Source organism: Mesocricetus auratus, unplaced genomic scaffold (genome assembly GCF_017639785.1).
Source record: "Mesocricetus auratus isolate SY011 unplaced genomic scaffold, BCM_Maur_2.0 Super-Scaffold_100040, whole genome shotgun sequence".
In the NCBI taxonomy this organism is placed as follows: Eukaryota; Metazoa; Chordata; class Mammalia; order Rodentia; family Cricetidae; genus Mesocricetus; species Mesocricetus auratus.
In genome coordinates, this window is record NW_024429217.1 from 10,875,497 (window position 1) to 10,885,137 (window position 9,641).

The 9,641-nt window shown below is 48.2% G+C and overlaps 1 long non-coding RNA gene across 1 annotated transcript; it reads right to left on the reverse strand.

Moving 5' to 3' along the window:
- Positions 1 to 425: 425 nt before the first annotated feature.
- On the reverse strand, positions 426 to 9,105 carry LOC121135661. The gene is made up of 2 exons (XR_005872763.1): positions 7,854 to 9,105; positions 426 to 2,630 (listed from the first exon to the last, which is right to left on the reverse strand). It is a non-coding gene; the product is annotated as an uncharacterized LOC121135661 (long non-coding RNA).
- Between the last annotated feature and the right edge of the window lie 536 nt (positions 9,106 to 9,641).

Here is a 9,641-nt window from a genome sequence, read left to right on the forward strand (position 1 = left end):
AAAGGAGGAAGAGGAGGAGGAGGAAGAGGAAGAGGAAAAGGGGGAAGAGGAGGAGGAGGACAAGGAGGAGGAGGAGAAGTAGAAGAGGAAGAGGAAAAGGAGGAGGAGGAGGAAGAGGAAAAGGAGGAGGAGGAGGAGGAGGAGTGACTCTCGCTTCAGCATGGCTATTTTGCACCTTTCTTTTCCTTCATGTGACTTGCTCTGGGCATGGCTATGTTCACACACCCACAGAGCTCGACCTACCCTTCTCCTTAAAATCTCATGTGGAAAAGTCTCTGGACTTTTCGTTACACACTGATAAAAACACATCAAGAGATAGAAGCCTTTTTAAAGAACAGGAGTTAAGGACGTTTTTAAATTTCATGTGGTGGAATTTCAACTTCACATTATCCAGGTGTGAATTCATTTACTCATTCACACATTTCTGACCCTGAAACATTTTATTGATAAAACTGTCCCTTAAAGTTTTTGAGAACTTCATACATGAGCACTTACTATATTTATACCAGTTCCATGTTCCCTCCAACTCCTCCTGTTTCCTACACATGGTCCCTCATCTCTCTTCTGTCTCCAACACACATCAGGTACAAGTTCAGTCTGTCCAGAGCTGAACTTTCAATGTATACAGCATGGTTATAAACATCTACGTCCAGATAGTTGGTCTGGTCCAGAGCCAAAAGTATCCTAGAGGTAGGTAGGAGTTAACTGGCATACATACATTCAAACATTAAAACATTGTGAACTAAACAGAGAGATACCCTAAAGTGTCAACACTATCACCTATGCAATATGCAAGGTTAAACAACTCACAACATGCCATCTCCTTTGACTAAAGCCCCACCCCTGACCTTGTCCCTCACTGTCCTCCTCTGACACCTTCCCCAGGATCCACCTGACTCTCCAAGGCCAGTTCTAAGAACTGCAAGTCCTTCACCATCCTCACTGCCCATGTCTGTTTCTTCTTCCCAGCCCGCTGAAAGTCCTTGAAGACTGAACCATGTCTAACTCAGCTTTGGATGCCCACAAAATGCAATACAATATTTAACTAATGACAGAGAAATGCGGTGACTTCTCAGACGAGATGCTTCTTCCTCTGCTGGTGTCTAATGGTCTTCTGCTTTCCAATGAGAAACTCTTCTTGTCTTACGCCTTACAGTCCATCATGGTGGGGAAGTGCTAGAGGCTTGAGCTGCTGTCCACAGGGTGGTGTTCTCAGTCGGGAAGAAAGGAGTGATGATTGCTTGTCCTGTTTGCTTCCTCCTTTTCATTTACTTTGGGACCCAAGCCACTGAAATGATGCCATCCACAGTTGACCTCATCTACATAACTCTGCCCCCAGGTACACCCAGAACCTTGTCTCCACCCCCAGGTACACCCAGAGCCTTGTCTCCGCCCCCAGGCACACCCAGAGACTTGTCTCTGCCCCCCAGGCACACCCAGAGCCTTGTCTCCTGGGTGATTCTAGACCTTGGTCAGGTTCACAATCAATATTACCCATAATGCTCTGTCAGCGTGATGACTGCAAGACAAAGCCACACCCATGCCACAGACTCTAAGGAAACTTTAATAAGGTCCCCCACAAAGTTATAATAGTGTTCAAGAATAACCTAAAGGGACAATACAGTGTCCCCAGGAACACCTCAGTGGAGAGTCTTAATTACCTTATGCAGCCCTGAGGGATGGGAGGGAGACTCTGCAGAGAGAGTATCTATACAAAAAGAGCCACCTATCAGGGGTCTCAGAAGGTGGACCCGTCTTCGGTGAGGGTGAAGCCAGAATGAGCACCCCAAGTTTATTTTCCTCTCACTACGGTCAGTTGCCAAAACAAACAGGAAGGCAGAGGGCAAAGTGAGCTCATGGGTGAAGCTCACTCAGGTCCGCTTTCAAGGCTGATGGGAGAGGGTGGAGCTTGGTTATGAAGAGCTGGCTGGCCTCTCTTGCCTACGTCTTAATTTATAGACTCTGGTCATGCAGCTGTCCAGAACAAAAAAACGAGGCCACGGAGGGAAGATTCCACTTGGGAAATCACCCTGGCTGTAACTTCTCCCAAGTGAACTCTGTGTTTAAATGACTAGAGCCCAAGGACAGCAGACAGTCTATTGCTACGCACGCTCTGACAGCCAGCTGCGGCTCATATCTACAGTGAGGAAGGCATGGCTGCCACAGGGTGAGGAAGCTAGGCACATGGCATCTTCGCCCAGGAAACAGAGCAATGGATGCTATGCTCAGATCTCAGTTTCCTATGTATATTTTGGTCCAGGACCCAATTCAGGGGTTAAAGCAATCCACCCTCAGGCTCCTTAATTAAGCCTCCCTGGCAATGCCCTCACAGACATGTTCGGATGTTTGTTTCCAGGGTGAATTTAAATTCCACCGAGCTTGCGGTCGAGACGAACTACAGAATGGAATAAACAGCATGAGGATGAGGAGGCCGGAGGTGGAGCCCCAACTCTGAAACTTACTTCTAGCTCAGTTACTTTGGACACCTGCCTGGACCCGGATTCCCCTCCACCTGTGAAACTCCAATCGTGTCTCTCTACCCTGCCATCCAGTGTCCTTTGCTGCAGAGGATGAGCAAATGTCACCTTGCAGATGCAAGGTAGCGTCCTGCCTGGGTCTTCACTTGAACCCTGGAGCAAAAGAAGGTGAAGTTTCAAGGTCAGAAATCAGGTTTCTATTTCTCTACTCACTACAGCAAGCATTTTCCATATTGCCAAGGGTTACTTTTTTTGTTTGTTTGTTTTTTGTTTTTTACGAGACAGGGTTTCTCTGTATTGTTTTGGAGGCTGTCGGTCCAGCCCGGCCTCGAACTCACAGAGATCCGCCTGCCTCTGCCTCCGAGTGCTGGGATTAAAGGTGTGCACTACCACCGCCTGGCTGCAAGGGTTACTTTTTAATGTTGTTTTTAGTTTTTATTTTGATTTCTTAAAAGTAATTCAGAATAAACCACATATAGAGAATACACAAGGCAATTTTTAAAAATTAATTCACTGCCATGTGTCAGGTTTTAAGATCTGTTATCGCCGTATCTCTCTCTGTAATCTAAGCTAGCCTCAAACTCACTGTTGTAGCCCAGGCTGCCCTGATCTTCTGGCCTCAGCCAAGTAAGTGCTGGGGTCACAGACACAAGCTATGGTACACAGTCGAATTCACTTCTGGTCTTCATAGCAACCTTTGGAGACAGTTTTGTTACAGCTCCGTTTGCCACCAGAGACACAGACACAGGAATGCAACTTAACGCTGACCGGTGTTAAAACCTGCTCTGCTCGGGCTGAGTACCAGGTCCACACTCCTCCCTCGCCTTCTTCGTACACAGCGCTCAGTGTGGATGCTCTTGGTGATCATTTGGCCCTTGCCTTGCCTGTCTGCACCCAGCAGGAACCCTCATGAAAGCTGTCTCAGTCCCACAAGCTCATGTCCACAAAGGGACACCCAATCCCCTCACTCCAGCCCACCCACGGTGCTGGAGATCTAAGTGGTAGAAGACTGTACTGATCTCGGGGCCAGGGTACCACTTGGTACATCTCAGAGCATCATCGCAGAACAGCATCTCGGAACTTGGCGCATCTCAGAGCAGCTTCTTAGGAGCAGATACCCCCCCCCCCCGAAAGCGCCGGTCCTCTGAGCACAGCTCTGAAAATGCGGGCAAGCCTGGAAAGCTCTAACTCCTTTGTGAAAAGGCAAAAGGGTGGCAAAGCCTGTGACAGCTGCTTTGCTCTCCTTTGAAGTCCGTTCTTGTCCGAACAGGCTGGAATGCACAGAGCGCTGACATACGAATGTGGCTGGGGTGGTAGATAAAGAGACGACAAGTGACTAAGGACAAAAGACACCGAGAACAACGGATTGGATGGCTCTAATGGAACTTCTGGGGAAAACCATCTGGTGGCAACGTGCCAGGGGACAGCTCTGGTGCCACAGCTCATTGCCAGCATCAGCCACTCTGGACCCTGATGGCATAAGAGTTGCTCAGCTCAAGTCCAAGATGCTGATCTCTTTTGCCAGCCACCCACGCGTCAGTCAGCATCATTGCCTACGCAACCAAGAGTGTTCTGTGACAACTGGTGAGATTTACCTGGGTGGCAGTCACTCCCTTCCCACCACACGCCCGTGTCTAGGAGTCTTTCAAAGATTCCCCTCATATCCACAGGCCAATCTGCCATCCTCAGTGTCCACACTCTCAGTGCCCGGAGTTCCGCTGCTGCTCTGACAGTTGCCCTGTCTACAGAGTCCGTACAAGCTTTGCTTGCACGTCTTAAGAACGTCAGAAGCCACTGTGCTTTGACCTTTCCAAAAACAGCATGTTACGTATGTCTGCCAAACTCCTGAAAATGCCTGCTTGGCTCGGGCCCTCGGGGCCTGCCCTAAGTAGCAACCCTTAGGTCTACGCCCACCCAGAAGCCCAGGACATGGTGACTACCGAGTGACACAATACACTGCAAAACTTCCCAAAAGAGGAAGAGGGCATTCCTTGATCCCCTTACTAAGAAGGGTTCTCTGAAGAAACAAAACTGGAAGAATGCTTGCATATATGTTATAAAGGAAAGTTTACTAGGTGGTTTGTAGCAGTGGTTCTCAACCTGTGGGCCGTGACCCCTTTGGCAAACGTCTATCTCTATGTAATTACATATTACTAATGTAGAAAGCTATTTACATTACATTCATAACAGTAGAAAAATTATAGTTATGAAATAGCAGCAAAAATAATTCATGGCTGGGGGTCACCGCAACATGAGGTGTATTAAAGGGTTGCGGCATTAGGAAAGTTGAAAAACACAGGCTTATAGGAAGGGGGTTGTGCCACCCAATAGAGGAGGCCTGTGTGTGCTGGAACGCTGAGAACCCAGTACTGCCCAGTGCTCCGCAGTTCCAAACTGGCACTGAAGGCCTGGAAAACTCAAGGACTCCTTCTGGGCTTCAGCCTATACTGTAAAAACGAAGAAGCTGGAGTCTAAAGTCAGCAGGGATGGCAGTGGCGGCTGCTGCCACGGGCACAGACACTTGTTCGGGAGGACACGCAGGCAGCGCTGTTTTTTGATTGCTCCTTTCTGGGATGTACTTCTATCTGCACCACCGTTAGAAAGTGCCATCCACTGTGAGGGTGGGCCTTGTCCTCTCAGCTAGCCCTCTGCAGAACCCCTTATTAGCATAACGAGAGGTACGGCTCCTCGGTGGTCCCAAACCTGGCAAGTTGACAATCGAAGCCAACCATCGCATTCTGCATTAAGTAGTCATTTCCTGTCATCTATTTGTGACAATTATGTGACGGTCCTTGGCCAGTGTTACCTTTAGAGATGTAAAAGTTAGGATGATAATTTTTAAGGTTTTTATCTAGTGAGCATATCCAGCGGCTGCACCCACATTTCTACTGGAAATATTAGCAGTTCATGATGGTTAGTGACTCTGCTGAAGAAACTACTCTCTGTAGACAGAAAGGAAGGTGAGTTCTGACTTACGATGCCTCCCAGGCAAGTCTAGTGAGGAAGACAGCTCCTTTCCAATCTGACTGTAGTCTCCCACCCTTGGAGTACTAAGAATCGTGTTTCTTTTCTTTTTTCAAGTCGAAAGACCTACTTCAAGGAGATGCATTGAGTTCTCTGTTATTGAAAAGAAAGCAAAGCCACCAAACACAAAGCTTTGGTCCAGCACAGTCCCCCTTGCTATCAACACCTTCTTGTGTTTGAGAAAACCCCACCTTTTCTCATTGGAAGCAGGGGACAGTGGCAGCCAGTGTCCGCCAAGCACCACTCATGGTGTACGCCCAGTCTGTGCTTAGAAGAAGGAGCAGACAGACACTGTCACAAACACATCTCTTGCCACCAAAAAGTCTTTTTGGATGACCAGAAATCTCAAAGATTCCAATTCTGGCCATTATTTCCTGACTCTGGAGTGATCCTTACAGATTTTCAGCCTTGGGTGGCCGTAGGACAATGAATGGTCACTCATAACACTCAGAAATGAGGTGACTGCTCTGTCAACCACGCAGTGACCTTGCCCGGAGTGATGCGCTGGTGCTGTGAAGCAGGAAAATGCCATCTCCTTCTCAGGTCCTTCTTGGTGTCTGACCTCACAACCTATGTCACGAAACAACTCTTTGCCTGAACCTCAGCCTCCACCAAGCACAGCAGAGTCTTCAGAGTTATAAAGAATGTCATCACTTGCATTTCCGTTAAGCCCTTCGCTGTATCGCAATGTGCCTTTGCGGCTGTGTTATCAATGTGCTCCCGGGAAGCTGAGCATGGGGAAGAGGGCATGGAAGCGATTCTACCCACACTCAGAAAGCTAAGACATCCGGGAAAGGGAGCAATCCTCAGACTTGGGACAGAGTGGGAAATCCTACTCAGGTCATTCCAGCTGAGCGGCTTCCACGGTCCGCTCAACTTTCCTCTCGCTCTGCCGGCTGGTACTCGTATTACAGAATTCTAGAAGCTGGATAGAAATAACGTTTGCAAAGTTGCCAGGCACTGTGACTAACACAGCAAGGATTTAGATACAGCATAGAGACCAGAGGAAAGGTGATGGAGGGTGGCTCTTCAAGACACTGGTGGTTGGCTTCAACTCCAGGAAGAAAGATGGCATCCAGGCCGATCTGGGTGCTATCAAGGAGTACCTGCCTGGAAGCTCACAGCTGTCTGTAACTCCAATTATAGGGGATCTGACACCCACACACAGACATACATGCGGGCATAATACAACACACTAAAAATAAATAAGTAAATAAGTAAATACTGACAAAAAGATAACTGAACAAGATCAGAAGGTATGATAAAAAGAAAGAAAAAGAAAGGTTTGGCACATAGAAAGGGTACAATAAGTGGTACATTTTAGTTAAAAAGGAAATAGCACCCTGCCCACCAGACACCAGGGACGGAACGACGGGATATGATGGAGACACCGAAGAGAAGCAAGGAAAAGACGCGAGCTGTGGTGGCCAGCAGAACGGAGGAGACTCAGAAGAGGCTAGCTGGTAGGGTGTGACATCACTCAGGTTCCCAGGGAAGGTCAGTCTGCTCATCCAGGCTAGAAAGTGCAAAGCATTGAACCCAGGCCAGCTGACCCTGCCCTCAGGGACAAACTGCCAGCTCTGAGCCAGAAAAAAGCTACAGGGGAAAGCCTGCCTTTTGGAGAGTAAGTGGGGGAACAGATGGTAGGAGGGCACACGAGCTGGGCAGCGCCTCTCCAGGAGGTTGGGACGAACCCAGACTGTCCATCCCAGAGGCTACAGTGCCTGGTGGGTGTGGCATGCTGCAGCTGTCGACGGCTTAAAGGCAGCCAGTCCAACAGGCAGGAAACAGGCTTAGTAAGAGTGTGTCAGCATGTCTGTAAACACAGTGCCCAGCCCGAGTCATCAGAAGAGGTTGGGGAAGACAGAATGAGAGGGACCAGGGTTCAGCACCTGCTGCGTAGACCAGAAAGCACAGAGTTGTGCAGAACTCTCTCTCTCTCTCTCTCTCTCTCTCTCTCTCTCTCTCTCTCTCTCTCTCTCTCTCTGTGTGTGTGTGTCCCAATGAGTTCCAAGAGCATGGGTGAGAAACTGTTCACAAGAATATGGGAATCTCACCAATGACTGCACCGCTCAAGAAAACATCTCTTCCTCCCTTGGCCATCCTTAGCTACATACAGATTATCAGAGAGAGACGGGGCCTCCTGAGCCTCCCCCGAGCTATGCCTTCCTGACCTGCAGTCTATTGATTGCTCTAGAGGGAGGCCTGCCATTCAACCAGGGAGGATTCATTCACTTGGCCGTTCAATAACTCTTTATTGAGTAATTACTATGTGCCAGACAGTATTCTAAGCACTGGGAAACACCAGTGAAACAGCAGGCACAGCCCAGGCCTTTTCCTCACCTAGCCTACCTTCCTTTTGAAGTCCAGACGTAAATAAGTGTTAGATGACATCATTTCAGGTGGGGTGACTTGGTGGCTTGAAGACGACCATACAGGAGAGCCTGGGAGAGAATGACAGGAATGAGCGCTGGGGAGCTTTCTTCAGGAAGCACAGCCCAGAAGGGTCACCTGAACCTGGGAGAGTGAGGGCAAGGCCTCTGAAGACCTGAGCAGGGACGTGCTGCTCTTAAAGCTTTCCCTTAAGTGCCCAAAGCCACACTGCCAGGAAGTGAAGCAGGAGATGGCATGCCCTTGGCACGTCACCTTTCTTAGATCTTCCCCTGCGACTGAAACTGTTCTGGAAACTACTTTCCCATTTGTCATTATATTCATGTGAGTGACAGGTCCTTTGCGTGCCCCACGTGCCCTGGGTACTGTGTTACCCACGGGGGACAGGCGATAGCATAGAAACTGGCATGACCACATGAGCCACACAGCGCATTCAAATTTCACACCAAGAACAGGTTTCATACTTCTTGCTAATTGCATTTAGACCAAATGTGAAGTCTGGATTATGTATAATAGTCAACATAGAGAAATAACCCATATGTTCATTGAAAAACAGGTGAAGAGTGATGTGAAATAAGTTTATATCTATGCATGTTTTTCTACTGAAAATGTAGTTAATATAGTGTTGTGCTCTTAAACATGTATGTAGAAGTATGTCGTATTTGTGTAAGTGTTCTTACCACCAAAAACACACTGGGCACTTAGATTTATTTGCATAATGGCATCATTGATGTCCATGGCATTAATCTGCCCAAGCCCAGCAGAATACACACAGTATGTGTGTTTGTTGTTTACGGATTTTACCTCAACAAGGCTGTTTTTAAAAAACTGAATTTGGGAATGGTATTACACATATACCACCCATGGGTGTGTTTGTCCCAGTAAATGTATAGCTAGTGGCATATTAGTTCACAAATCAGAGGGAAAAGAAGTCTGTTTGGCTGTGATGATACTAGCTGCGGCCCAGTGGAGTTTGCTCCCTCACACTCAGCCAAAAGCAGGCTGGTTGCATTCTGAAAGGCAAAGACTGGTTCCCAATTCCCAGGTCATCATAACTCAAGCCACTAGAGACACAGAAGGGACACGGTGACCTCAAGAGACGATGGTCAACAGGTGAACCAGCCAAGCAGACGCCAGATGAGCAGCAATCTATAGGCATGAGTGTGAGGAGCCGCCCTCGCTATCGCTATTGCCGTTAGAAGATGGCGCTGACATCCACTGTCAGTTGGAGTTAACTGTCGCTGTCAGTTGGAGTTAACTGTCGCTGTCAGTTGGAGTTAACTGTCGCTGTCAGTTGGAGTTAACCGTTTAAACTGTGCCTCTCCCGTGACGTCATCTGGGGTGATGTGCAAACCACCAATCCCGGCTCTACACATCTCACTCGGAGCTCCTAGGCTTATATAAGGGGCTGGGTTTCTTAGCTTGGGGTCTCCCTCTAAGAAGCTGATCATCTATCTCTCAAGATGCATTAAAGCTTTACTGCAGAAGGATCCGAGTGTTCTGCGTCGTTCTTGCTGGCGAGACGGTAGCGCGGGACATCTTTTCTCCCCCTATTCATTTATTTTTGAAGCAATAGGACACCCACAACTTTGGAGTGGAGATAGAGGTCAAATCCCCATGTGCAAATTCGGAACATGTACAAAGCTCCTCTCCAGGGTCTTATCCCCAGAGGAAGTCCTGACCAGTCCGATGTCTTTTTTCTGGGGGAAGGAGATCATGACATAGAACCTTCATGCAAGATGACTTATC